Below are 15,394 nucleotides of genomic sequence, written 5' to 3'. Positions count from 1 at the left end.
ATTTTTTTTCCTTTAAATGAAATCACAGCATACCCCAAATGCATCAGGTGATGTGTTCAATCGCATCCACCCGCCTCACAGCATACCCCAAATGCATCAGGTGATGTGTTCAATCGCATCCACCCGCCTCACAGCATACCCCCATGCATCATGCAGGGTGTTCAATCATACCCACTTGATGCAACGTATCCTGCAGCCTGGAGGTCCGGATGACCCGAAGATTTCACCTCATTTCATTATATGTATATATATATATATATATATATATATATATATATATATATATATATATATATATATATGATGTATGATGTGTTCAATAGCATCCACCCGCCTCACAGCATACCCCCATGCATCATGCAGGGTGTTCAATCATACCCACTTGATGCAACGTATCCTGTGGCCTGGAGGTCCGGATGACCGGAAGATTTCACCTCATTTCATTTTATATATATATATATATATATATATATATATATATATATATATATGGATTCTTCAGCCAACCCGATGCTCTAAGAACGAAAAGAAAAAAACTTAGTATAACAAAAATAATGTATATATAGACCTCCTCAAAAATAATAACACGAACAATATAATAACAGCAACAGCAGCAGCAACATCTACAATAATAATAAACAACTTAGTGTGTGAGTTGGAGAGAGGGGAAGGAGCCCAGCCGCAAGGCCAAGGCTAGATCGCTCACTCGGGCCACTTTTCTCTAAATACTGTCTTTCTCTACAGTGATAAGAAATGGTTTGATGAAGAATTCGTTCTAAATGGCCAATTTATAGACAGGGAGAGGCCAGTGGAGGTGGGGCAGAAAATCTCAACGTGGGTTAAAGAAGTGAAACCCAACAGTTCATTTTAAGTAAAATTTTGAAATTAAATTTTGTTTTTTGGAATTTTGGTAAAGTAGAATCATGCCTCTTCTGGAAAACTGGTGAATGAGGTTTAAGATATGTTCTCCTTATTAGTAACTTAGGAGTTAAGAAAGGATGGAGAAAATCAGTGTGCATTGATGGAGATTACCGAAATTTCCTTCATATTTCTTTTGTCACTAGCACAACACTATGTGGAAAGCAAATCCTGCAATAAATTTAAGATATTTTCTTCTTATGGGGCGGAGTGGTTGGAGCCATAGTGGATACTAATATTGGCATATTATTAACGCAGATGGGAGATAAGTTGGGAGATGGGTCTTTCCTGATGCTTTTACCAGAGGTAACCAAAACAAATGTGGAATTTATACGTTATTATAGTAAAGTATTTCGACATAAACATGATAATACCTACATGTGTGGGCGACTTGACTTTGAAATAGGCCTGTTTAGGGAAACATGACGCGTAGACTAAGTCTGAAAAGATGCATGAATTGGAAAACCTAATTAGACCCTCAGACTTTTAGATACACAGCCTACATGTACATGATGCATGAAACACACTTCACACATGTATCTTTTATTTACCACTTAAAAAATTATTTCTTTCTACATCAATAATAGCATGCATCATATAATTAATAATACAATGCACCATATAATTAATAATACAATCATACATGCACACACTTTCACTAAGACCCAGGTCGCCTTCCTACAAGAAACTAAAAAAGCTTAATTCAAGCTGGAGGCTTGGAATGGAGAGGTTGGTTCATTTTCTCTCAGTCTCTTCAAGAAACATACATAGTTTCTCAAACCAAGGCCTGAAGGCTTGAGATTTTTAAAACTTGATTCCAAACTCTAGATATCTCCTTAGTTTTGTCTGAAATTTTCTCAAAAAAAATTCGGCCTGGTGTATCCGAAAATTGAATTTTAGAAATTGACAATCCCATTTTTGGAAAAAGACACTACAGAGCGACTTGGAAAATGGGAGTAAAATGAACTCAAAACAAACTGTCATTCAAATCTTAGAGTGGTCATTGTCTTGTCCCCATGCGCTCTTCTTTTGGACCATGATAGGCCTTAATGCAAGTTCCGTGAACCCTTAGAAGTCATTTGATTGTTGTCCACTAGGACAGGACAGATAGAATGTCTTGTCCATTACACTATTGTTATGTCCTCATAGACAATGATGTTCTTTGTCCACTGTTTGATGATTTTAGGAACAAAACACTATGTTCCTCTTATCGGGCATTTGTTTCGTATATGTCTGTTCTATCTGTCCTGTCTTGTGTTTGTTTTTGTTGTATCTAATCTATCCATTCTCTTCGATCTTTGTGTCTTCCGTGGTCAGTTTTATTTGTTTAGTCTGGTGTTTGTTTACGTTTTGTTTGAACTTTCTGTTCTATTTGAATTACTGTAAAATGTGTAAACATCTATATAGTCACTAGTATCAAGTAAAAGTGCAAAATACAAATAGTCTAAAATGTTCAACTGTTGTAAGCCATATATTGGTGACACAAAAATAAATATGGAAGTTTAGACTATAACTACTTTAAAAATAAAAATAACTATGACAACTCGCTAGACAACTAGTCTTTTTTCCTACACACTACTCTTCTCATTGAAACCATGTAATACTTGAGAAGTGGTATCACTGTTTATATTTCGTCCATCTTGATAATAAGTACAGTAATTCATGAGAATAAATATTATTTAGTTGCAAAGAATTGTGAAATAAAAAACAATTGCAAGCATGAATTCATAACCATTTACAATATATTGCAAATTATAAATAATTAAAAACATAAAAAATACACTATCACAAACAATTAGAATATATCACAAATTACAAACAGTTACACACATCAAAAGTAACACATAATTACAAACCCCCATAACAATTCAGTTACAAACATTACCTATCATTTAGCCAATCTGCATGTGCAACCAAGTAAGTTGCAACTCAGATGGCATCATAAGAAAAACATTTGTTTTACCAAAACTAAAAAGTAAATCGACTGATCTGAAAAACAAATGATTATCTATTTCTCCTTTTACATGCATATCTCTTAAAACTGCTCAACTCTTCTGCAAAACAGCTGCAGGTTGAGTTTCCACAAGTTATCGTATGTACTCATTAATGGTTTTGAAAGTATCATCATTCGTGGTTGTGAAGGTTCTCGCTTTTTTGTTTCCCCTCGTGCTGTAGAGGTTTCTCCCTGAGTATGAGCATTGCTATCCATTGGTGAAGTAGGTAATTGAAAATCATTCTCATCTTGTTCATCTACATTTATTTGTACATCATTTAGTATCCTACTACCTACACCACTCCTATTGTCACCCAATCTATTGGAAGATCCCCAAATTTCCATTACGTGCTCATAATACTTTCATATTGTTGACAATTTATATTTTTTTCTATTTGGGTACTTTTAATATACCCTTTCCACACATTATCATCTGCTTGTATAATTTTTTTATCTGGATCTCACCCAAATCTTGATGTAGTAAGCATCCCTTTCATCACTTGTAAGTTAATTTTTGCTCTTTTCAGCTTGTTTCAAATTTTCTCTAAAGTAAACATTGGTCCATAAACTTCCATCATTTTTTGCTCAACCACCTTCATAGTTGTTTCTTTTAGCCCACTTGATGTCCGCATTTTCAGGAAACTTAACTTGCTCTAACATCATGTTAAATAAAAACTGCACTTGATCTTCATTCCACTGTAGTTTGTCATGGTGGCTACTCATCTAAGTTTAACAAATAGAAGTACAAGAAGATCAAACAATTTAGTTAAATTAAATAAGTTTAAACAATTGACTTGTTGCGTGAATAAACAAATATACAACAATAATACAAAAAGCCAAAGCTAAACATAACTCTTCATGCATTGTAATAGATGATAAAGAATAAGGAGGAAGTCTGAATGATGAAGTATTTGCAGAAATGAGAAATAGTATGAAAAAACAAAATTATGTACAACATTTACTCAAAACGTGTGATGTTGTTCTTTGCAAGTCACTTTGGCTAGCAAACAACTAAAATGTACATGTCCACAATAAGTGCTAAGATATTGTTCCTTGCACCAGCTTAGACCAAAACATAGTGTACAATGTATTTCTATGAAGTAAATAAGGGCCCGTTTGATGCCCTAAGGAGGCCTGTAATGGATATCAATTATTATTTTAGTGCCTTTTAAGTTAAAGTTCAATGCCCTAAGACTAGCCATGTAGATGGAACCATGGCCACAAATGTCCTATTATTGGTTGGACCAATTAAATATACTATTATTGTCATTTACTCTTGATTTCTAGCATCTATTTTTGCCATAACTTTTATATTTTTTTTTACTGCATTTAAAATTAAAAAATAACCCCCTCCCTCTCTCATCATAAAAGTCACTATGAATCAATCTGGATCAGCCCATTTGAATCAAACCAGCTTTCCAAATTTGAACCGTTAACATTTGTTAATTCAATAGACACACATGGCACATTTTCACAAGTTAAATTAATTTGACCTGATCTTCAAGGTATTCTAATGTCAATTCCATTCAGCCAATTCTTTTTGCTGGTCGACCAATTTTAATAACATTGCACTAATATTCAAATCTTAGACTTATGAGGAGATAATTAAATTGTGCGAGGAGTGAAGCAGATAAATAATTAAAAGAGAGATAAAATGAGAGAATAAGTAAACGCCAGCAGCGCACATACACTTAGACGATAGAAATGAGATGCTCAAATATTGACATGTGAAAGACCAGGTTGCACCTGCACTAGTGACGAAGAAGAAAACAAGGGACACAACAGAAGTGGAGAAAAGAAGATGACGAGCAGAAAGAGACAATCCTCTGTTCTCAAGTTCAATGTAATGTAAGGTCCAAGTTTATAAAGCTACATGTAAATCATAATAAAGCGATGTGAAATTTGACAAGTTCCCTAATAAAAAAAGTTACATATTCAATGACTAAAATGGTGTCATGAAACCATATGTCATTTTGGGCCATCCTAGAACATACATTATGCAGCTGATAAAATGGTTAGTGCTATCTGGCTACCACCCTAATATATCACGATAAACAAATTTTCGAGTTTAACTTCGCTTTGATGGCTGGCTGAAATAAAATTATCATGCTAGGAGGAAAAAAGCCTATATGTTAAAAGGGTAATCAATGGTTAATAAGTTAATCCAAGCAACCATGACCAAGAAGTTTCTATTTTCGCTCTCCCCTGCCTCTGTGTGTGTGTGTGTGCGTGCGCGTTTGTAGGGCATGTTATAATTGAAAATGATTGATTAAATGCTGATATTCTTCTCTAGCAAAAGTGAAACTTACATAAAATAAAGCATTAAAGAAAATTTAAGGAGTAACTGACTGACTAACTAGTCAAACAAGTTCCTCCATCAAGAAGTATATTATCAGAACTAGCAGAATGTAGAAAAACTAACATCATCACAAGTTAGAAGTAACTTTGAGGAAATATCTATATACTGGAGTAATTTAGAACACATACATTGACCTGCAATTGCCTCCTGTATGACCGTAGTGTGCTGCTTAACAGTATCGACTTTAGCTTTATTGTCAGGAGCAAAAGACAATTTCTCACTTGAGTCTTTACAGTTTTCTGAAAACCTGTTGTTTCGTCTATCTCGAAATCCTACAAAAAAAAAAAGGTTGGTGTTATGAAGCTTAAACATTAAGAACCTAACAGATAAGCAGGTGCTTAAATGATTTCCCATTATTAGGAAATAAATCTGTACCTGCAAAGTAATAATCACAGAAAGGACCCTTAAAAGCATAGGAGTGTGGTTGGCAATGGAATGATGGACAAACAAAAAGATGACCAGAATCTATCCTTCACCAACTCGGAGGGTGTTCTAACAATTTCATCTAAACCAGTATTCATGTCAAAATGGCCTGAAATCTGAAATGTGTGGACCCAGAAGGAGAGCATGTTCCCATCTTGTCACTGAGAAAAAGGAAAATACAGGATTCCCTTGATGATCAGCTTCTTTTCATATGCAGCTGCCTTGACTCAACTTTGAGTTTGTTATATATTGACAAGAAAATGTTACATATGTTTGGATTAAATTCACTTTCTATATGTTGAGAAAGAGATAAAAACAGATCAAAAAGATCTGCCCCTTCCTAAGATATTGAATGGTGATCAAAATTGTAACCTCCTTCCTAAGATAGTGGATGGTGATCAAAACTGTAATCAAGATCCTAAAAATGTGGATCTGATTTGTAATAACTATCTATTAAATAAAGAAAGCCCTCTCTCTCACCGTGTGTGAGAGATTGAGAGAGAAACTTTCACCATGGACATAAGCCAAGGGCAGGGCTGAACCACGTTTAAATTTGTTGCTCCCTCTTCTGCTTTATTTTTTTACATGGTATAAGAGCTACAAAAGCAATTGTGAAGAACAGAGGGATCTCCCACCTACCCTGTGGTTGCCACCGACGGTCATCAACGTCAACTATTCTCCAGTTTCTGTTTGATTACTTATATCATCTGGTGATTCGTTCTAACTCTCCTTGGAGTATCTCATGTCAGTTTGTTCAAGATTTAAAATTGTTTTGCCTCCATATATTCCTCTACTATCTTCTGTTCGTACGACTGCTTTTGGCGAAAGAGATCCACCAGCTTCCAGCAGACTGTGAACTGCTTGTGAGCAGCATTCATTCCAGGAGTTCAAGATTTAAAATCATTTTGCCTCCATATATTTCTCTGCTATCTTCTATTCGGGTGACTATTTCTGGCAAAGAGTTCCACAAGTTTCGAGCAGACTGTGAACTGCTGGTGAGCAGCATTCATTCCAGGAACCTCTCTTTACTCTGAGGGATTCCCCTATGCAAATCAACCAATTCTATTGTTGGTGTTATGATCACCTAATTTCTGTCTTATGAATGCCTAATTTTCTGCATGAGATTGGAATCAATTTCTGCTAATCGTCGAGTGATCGAGCTGTTTCCAAGAGTGACAGAATAGAGCACACTTCTGCTTGGAACCGCCAGTGATTTTGGCCGGCGTTGTCAACCTTGATGGTGATAGATGTCAAGCAAGTGCTCGTTGGATTCCTTTGCCGCTGAGGAAGATCCCCACCAATTTTTAGAATTTTTGGAACATGCGTTGAAGAGCTACAAATTTTAGAAGATCGAGCTGTTTCCAAGAGTGACAGAAGAGAGCACACTCCTGCCTGGAAGTGGCCACGATTTTGGCCGACGTTGTCACCTCTGGCTGTGATAGATGTTGAACAAGGGCTCATTGGATTTGTCTGCATCTGAGGAACATTCCCACCAATTTCCATAATTTTTGGAGTAGACATTGAAGAGCTATGAATTTTAGAAGTACCACCTATCGCTGTGAAGATTCTTGCAATTGCAGAAGCCGAATCCCCTGTTGCTCCCAGCAAGGTGCGATCGATTTTTTTCTTTAGAGGAATGATAGCTCGACAACTAACGTTCAGCTATTTCATTCCCCAGCCTTTGATCGATGGCAACACCAAACTGGTCATCTTCAACAACATTTAGTCCTAGCCCTGCTGCACCATCAACTACTTAGGGAATGTTTTTTCCAGCTTGGCATCTTTCAAGTTAGATCAAACAAATTATCTGGTGTTCTCAAATTTCCAGCGTGATGAAGAGTCAAGGGCTACTAAGGTATGTCAACGGTACCCTTACTGCACATCCTGAGTTTCTGGATGCAAATCAAACCATAGTAAATCCTGATTTTGAAGCATGGGAACGAGCAGATCAGTTAGCTTTAAGCTGGGTTAAGGTTATGGGATCTAAACATATTCTGCCACAATTAATTTTATATTCCACTTTACGTGAGGCTTGGTGTGCTCTAGAACAACAATATGCTTCTCAATTTAACTTGTGAATCATTCAGTTAAAAGGGATTTAGATAATGTAAAGAAAGGAAATATGGTGATGGCTGATTACTTAAATCATGTCAAATTTTTATGACTCTTTAGCTGCTGTTAATCATAAGGTCTCTGATACTGATTTAGTTTTATACACCCTTAACAGACTCCCCACTGAATATGAGGTCTTCATCACTACCATAACTACATTCAAGACTCAACCAAGTTTCCCTGAAATTTTTGATATGCTCATTTCTCAAGAAAATCATCGACAAATTCTTTCACCTCCACTTGATATTTCTCAATAAACAAAAACAGTAGCTATGGTTGCTCATCGAACTGGTAAGCATGGGAACTCTTATGGAAGAAGGAGAGGAGACCAGAACGGTGGTGATCACAGCAACTATAATTCATACAACAGTAGTGGTCGCAGCAACTTTGGTTCGTACAATGGAGGACGTGGGAACAATAGAGGTCATGGGTATAATGGACGTTGCGGTAATATTTTTAACTATAAAATGTCTTTCGCTGTTACTTGTCAATAATATGGTTGTTGGGGTCACAACGCTTGTCAGTGTTATGATATTCTAAAAGCTTTTATGGTCATGGCTCTCTGCCTCATCATCAACCTCCTTACCTAATGTGATAGATAACAATCTAGAATGGTATTTGGATACGAGTGTGTCCCATCATATGACAAACTATGATCAATCTATGGAAGGTAAATCCCCTTATCATGGTTGCAATTCTATTATTGTTGGCAATTGAGGAAAACTATACATTAGAAGCATCGGTAACATATTCTTACCATCCAAGCATGAAAGTTTTGAGTTAAAGAATGTTCTTCATGTTCCTATGATTCATAAGAATGTACTTTTTATTGCTAAGTTCACTAGAGATAATAATTGCAAAATAGAATTTACGCCTCATGATCTTTTTGTCAAGAAAATTTAGATGGGGAAGATAATGCACCAGGGACGGCTTAAGGATGGGCTTTATGCATGGACTAGCACTGTTGAAAGAAAACTGCCTATTGGAAATAAATTGCAGACATGCAATGCTTACTTTTCTGTTTCAATAATGTTGCTCAAGTTCTTAAAGATACCTTTAAGCTTTGACATGAACGTTTGGGACATGTAAATGACTCTTTATTGAATCGCATGACCTCATCTATGTATATTGCTGCTGACTCAATGCCTAAAGAGCATTTTTATTTTGTTTGTGCTTTAGCTAAGATGCAAAGAAGACTCTTATGTCTTTATACACAGCAAAATGGTGTAGCAGAATGAAAACATCGTCATACTATTGAAATTAGACTTACTATGCTTATTAATGCTTGCATGTCAGCTTATTTTCGACTGATGCTTTTAGAATGGCAGTCTATATTATTAACAAGTTGCCGATTAGTGCACAATAATCAATTCCATACAAGAAACTTCTTGGTACTAAGCCTCAACTAGAGAATCTTAAAGTTTTTGGATGTACTGCTTATCATTAGCAAGTTATCAAAATAAATCAAAACTTGCCCCAAAGTCTCATGTGTGTGTCTTTCTTGGATTCCCAAAATGCTTTAAGGGCTACATATGTTACAATCCCTTGAACAAGCGGGTCACTATTTCTAGACATATTATATTTGATGAAAACACCTTTTTATATTCTAAAACACAGCCACCCACTACTGTTCAAGAGATCATCTGCCGGTTACCTAAAGATTATATTTTTCCAAATGTTGGGTATTTTTTGTAATTAAATTTCAAAATATAAATTGTTAATGATTAAATGGGCATTCTCGTTACTTTTGGCCATTGGAGTTTACAAATATCACGTGTCTGCTCTTTAAAAGAAAAGAGTGGCCTCTTTGTTCCACCTCATATGGGCCCTTTTATACCTAATATCTTATTATGAAAGTGTAAGTAAGTTGCCCAGAAATAAAAAAAAAATTATAATCAATGAAATTTTTTTCCACATTTGACTTTCATTCTTTTCAAAATGTTGACTATATATTTTTTCCATTTCACTGCCAACTTGGTTGAGTTGCTGAATCGCCTAATCTATGGAAATGACCACCCTACCGATTTTGATTCAAGTTCCATTTTGTACAAACACTGAAGTGGGAAAAAAAATTAAAATCTAACATTTACAAAATTATCCTGTTATCAAGATTTTTCTCCAAACACCACCATGTGTTTCGAAGTTCCACTGTATTCTTATCTTTGATGATCTTTCCTAATTTTCATGCCTATATTATATTTTATAACTTAATTTCCTAAGTTCCACGCATGCATCAACGTTAATAATATGTCATATTTATATACCCACTACTAGCTTTCTCCCAAGAGAAGAAAAAGGACCCTGATTTATTGCAAGATTTGATTCCCACAAAGTGCTGTGCTAGTGGCAACGAGATCTGTACAATTTCAATAAACTTCATTAATGCTCAAAGATTCTTTTTCATCCTTCTTAACTGCAAAGGCTCTAACACGGAAACCTCCTTTAACCATCATCCTGAACAGGCTTGACAGTTGACTCTACCTTATCAGAACTAGAAACACCTCAACTTTCTTTCTTTTTTTTCAATTTTTTTTCTTATAATAAATTAGAGCCGCTGCTTAATTCCTCTTTTTGCTCCACCTCGACATCCTTCCTCTCCCTATAAATTGCCTATTTAGAACCCATTCTTCACCAAGCCATTTCCTACTCAAGAGTGATTCGTCTTTAGAGGAAAATGGCTCAAGCGATTGAGCTTGCTTGCCTTGTTGCTGGTCTCTTTCCTCACTATCCGACCCACAAGTAGTAGTAGTAGCAGTTCTACTAGTAGTTGTTGTTGAATTAGGAAGTTCTAAAATATTAAAAAACTCATAATCTGTCTCATCATTCAACAATCAAGCAACCTTTAGCATGTGGTTGGGTGACAGTACTTTTGACCGCTTTTAGGAGACAAAATGTGTGTTTGGATGTCAGCGAAAACTACACTTTTACTCACTAAAAGAGAAGATACAGTAGAAAGCCTGGTACTTTAAGGAATTCATAACGACAATGGACATCCAGGCACCATGCTCACAGAGATTGTATGCAATCTCCATGCCAGAGGAACCACATCCCACAACCAAAACCTATCTTGCTACCTATGTAACCCTACCCGATTGATAGTAGAATGTAGCACGCGTCCCTTAAACCCATCTAGCCCGACAGGTTCTAGCATGAACTCCTCCCTGTTCCTGCTGGTGGTGACAATGAGGAACCTAACTCACAGCAATATTCTCCTCAACCTCCCCGGACTTGGAGTTGCATACAGTGAGGTGCCAAGTTGCAGATGATATTGATGCATCATATGCAGCAATCAGAAACAGCGGCCGCAGCTGGGCTGCAGCCCAAACCTGGCCATGCAGCTGTAGGCTATAAACTCGGTCTTGGAGGGGAAAGTGGGCATGGACTTGGGGTACATGGCATGTGGAAACTTCTTCAAGTGCAGGCTGATGCTGTCATCGACACAGTTCCTCCAAAGGGCAGATGTTGGAGGTTTCTCTATATAGAAAGAATTTTCATGGCCAACAGGCCCTTCTAGTTTTGCACAACTTGTCCACAAGAGGGGATTAGATCAGGTGTGGAGGCAGGTGTGGGGATGTTTGGGCAATTGCCCGCACAGACCCACGAAAGTGTTTATTTGCATGTTGGCACTTGAAGGTCATTTTTCTCATCTACATATTGACACCCTTTGCAAATTTAAAATCTCCAACTAGCATCCTTCAGCCAGAATTTTCTGTCAGCTTCACCCCCGGCTGATCAAAACTTTCGCAAGCAGGTGGGAGGGAGACATCAAAGCATCACCTTGATAATTACATACATACCGCACTTCTAGAATAGCCTTAAACATCATCAAATACCATATTGGAAATGTAATCAGTGTGTTTCTCTCGAAACCTGAAAGTTATTTTCTCCTTTCTCCTCTTCAAAAAAGTTGATGCAGATGATGTGGCCATGAAGCATATAGAATAGAAGGAGAAGTAAAACTCTACAGTTCTAGTGCCCTATAAGGAGTAAATATTCAATGTATATGAAATGTTGCTGTAGATTAAAACGAGGGCACATTTTCCTCAGCTGTTCTCTTATTCCAGTCATGGCATTCTTGGCTTCTTAATATTGGTAAACAAGTTCTCAAGTAAAGAATATGCCTATTCTTTAGTGGCCCCTTATACTCAAACAAGGCACATTATACCAACCAATATTTCTCTTTAGGTAGCTATTCTGAACTAATTGCAAGAAAATATACTGATTGAAGTTAATCATCAATGCTGTTTTCCATTACACTATCATAATCCTGCCCTTCCTTTTATGGCTTCCTCCCCGTATGGAACAGTGCTACACCTGGCCCTTGTAGAAGCAGTTACTGATAGTTCCATCCCCACCTCTTTTAAATTTCATCCTTACACATAACTCAAGGTGGATTACTGTTAATTCCTTATTTGGTGACTCTACTACAGATCTCACTCCTAGTTTGATTCATATATACAGGAAACCTAAACACTAGAGGACATTGCAATGAATTCTGGACATATAATCAGTATTGTTATTGCCGGTGGGGGCCGGCCATACTAAAAATCAGTACAATAACGTAGTGAACTTCATAAATATTTAACAGAACTAACAGTAGAGCAATGTCTATGTCTGAGAGAGATTTAATTGATCAATGGGTTTGCTCGTAATAAGCCCTAGTGGAAAGAAGTGAAAACCGAGACGGAATGATGGAGGAGATAAGCTGAGTTATAATAGAATCAAAAGCATGCTGTTTTTTCCTCTTTTTCTCGCCCTTAAAGCTCACCACCATTAATTCTTTAGGTAAAAGAGGCGTATGGTTCATATGCCAACAAGTTTGTATGCCAAATTAGTGAAAGAACAACAAAAACGGTCGATCACGAGACTCGCGTTGAAAAAACATGGCCACTGTACATATATTTCAAAAGGTTGAGTCTTGTTTTTGTGGCAAGTTGACTGTATTAAAACTGGTTCACTACAAATTTCATTTTCACAATTCATCGCTATTTTGAAGCGCATCCCATTAGGCTTTAAATGGTTTTGATTAGTAAACCCGAATTAATTAAAGTCATGGGCTTACTTATAAAATAACTTTTTATATGGGGAAAGGCACTTAGAAAGCTGGCTTTGGAAATGCACTACCTTTCTTTTTCCGTTCAGCTCGTAATCCATTCTTTAAAATGCCCAGTGGATTATTCGTCCCTACGTTTTAAGTAATTGAGTATCACCTGAATACAAAAAGAAAGGTAGTGGATTTCCAAGCCAGCTTTTTAAGTGTCTTTTCCCACATCCGATCGTGCTTACTGAAAAATGTTATGAACTGGCTAACTTATTTAATTCGGGTTTAACAACATCCATTTAAGGGGATGTGCCTCGAAATAGAGATAAGTTATCCAAGTGAAATTTGTCCTGAACCAGCTTTGTCTAAAGTCAACCAACCCCAAAGAATAGCAAACAAACTTAACCTATTGAAAAATATGTTCAGCGGCTGTGCTTTTTCACGGCAAGTCTTTGTGGCCCTCTTAGTTGTTTCTTTCACTAATTTGGTATATGAGCTTGTTGGCATATGGATCATACCCTTTCTTTACGTAAAAAGTTAATGGTAGTGAGCACTATTCGACTTGTGAACGATCAGCAAATGAAAAATCCTTGGAGGGGGAGGAAAAGAAGATAATGCAGGAAGCTTTTGATTCTATTATGACTTTTCTTTTCTTCTTTGGCTTCCCGTTTCGGTTTGCACTCCTTCACCTATCTGGTTGATCACATTAAATCCCATGGACATAGACTGTACTCTACCATTAGTTCTGTTAAATATCCACAATGTTCATTAATTAAATTATTGTACTTGGCTTTTAGTATGGTTGACCCCTCATAAGAAACAATATAACTAATTATATATCCCTAATTCAATGCAATCTCCTATTGGTTAGGTTTTATGCTATATAGGAATCGGGTAGGAGTGAGATCTGTGGTAGAGTTACCATGTTAGGATCTTAACATGGTAATCAACCTTATGGGGTAGGGATGGACTTTAAAAATGGTGGGGATGGAAATTTCAATAGCTGCTCTATAAGGTGGTGTTTGGATAAAGTAAAACTACGAAAGTGTCACATGTATTTATCCCAAAAATTAGACTGATTCATGAAACTATGAGATCAGCGCATGGTCAAACGAAGCCTGTGACAGCTATGAGGAGTTACCATGCCTTCTTTTGATTTTTTTTTAAACTTAGGTAATTTCAGAAGAATAAAGGGAAGATTGGAGGTATTTTTGGAAATTAAATGTTTTTGACATTTGAAAGAAAACCAAGGGTAATTTAAAAAATCAATGGCATTTTGAAAATGGAAATAAAGGGCAACCTATGGAATTTCCATGATGCATTAAATTTAGCACACGATGAGATCTGAAAGATGGATCCGACAATGATGCTTTGGATCGAAATGGATCTGAAAGTGGTATGTTGGATCAAAATGGAACTGAAAATGACACGTTTGATATTTTGGATCTGTATGGATCGAAAAGTGATATCTTGGATGCAAATTGATCCTAATGTAACGGTCTGGATCTGGATGGAACCGGATGGACCCGGATGGATCCGATAGTGTTACTTTGGATCTGAATGAATCTGAAACTTATAGCTTAGATCAAAATGGATCTAAAAGTAATATTTCAGATCTGGATGGAGCCTAAAGTATTAGTTTGCATCCGGATTGTATTTGAAAGTAATAGTATTGGATCCAAATGGATCTCAAAGTGATAGTTTGGATCTCGATGGATCCAAAAGTGATAGTTCGGATCCAAACTGGTTTCAAAAGTTGGATTTGGATCTGAACGGGATCTACAAAATATATTGAGATCTGAAGCTTTTGAATTAGATATAAAAGTGAAATTTGGGCCTTATTTTGAACCTGAAGTGAATCTAGAGTTTGGATTTTGATAAAAAATGGATATTGAGGCAGAGATTTGGAAACTAGTTTGAATGTGAAAGCTGAATTTTGGACGTTGGATTCTAATCCTGGGGATGTGGAGGTTGAGTCACGGTTTGAACTAGACTTCTGACTTCGGTAGAAGACAGAATGACAATATATGGATAAAACTAAAAAAATGATGTTCTTTTCGGTGTGACGAAAAATTATAGTTCGTCTGTGAAAATTTCGGGTGTCCAGATAATGTAGTTTGTTTCTTCTTGTGCTTAACAAATGTGATGTTCGGATTGTCGATTTGATAATGCTTTCAAATATATAAAGTAAATACCTTTTCATTTTTTTTTCTTCATCTAGGATATGAGTAGTGATACAATAGGTGGGTCATATATTTTCACATAGTGCTGAAAAAGTGATTCCACATGTATCCGGCACAGTGTTTGCCTGGAAGTATGAGCAGGTGGTTTATTCCTTCTTATCCACTAAGATCTGAAGCGGAATATAGAAACATGTTTAAAATTTGAGAATTATGAAAATGTGACGCCTCTTTACATCAGAGTTTGTCTTTGTTCGATAGTCAAATATGGCATGCTATGTGTATATGAAGGTGTATAGAATCTAGTTATTGTGAACAGACGACTTAGGAGGCCATGGCACCTAATGCAGAACCCGTACCCGCCTGCT

The sequence above is a fragment of the Nymphaea colorata genome, chromosome 3 (assembly GCF_008831285.2).
Source record: "Nymphaea colorata isolate Beijing-Zhang1983 chromosome 3, ASM883128v2, whole genome shotgun sequence".
Classification (NCBI taxonomy): domain Eukaryota; kingdom Viridiplantae; phylum Streptophyta; class Magnoliopsida; order Nymphaeales; family Nymphaeaceae; genus Nymphaea; species Nymphaea colorata.
This window is presented reverse-complemented; position numbering follows the sequence as displayed.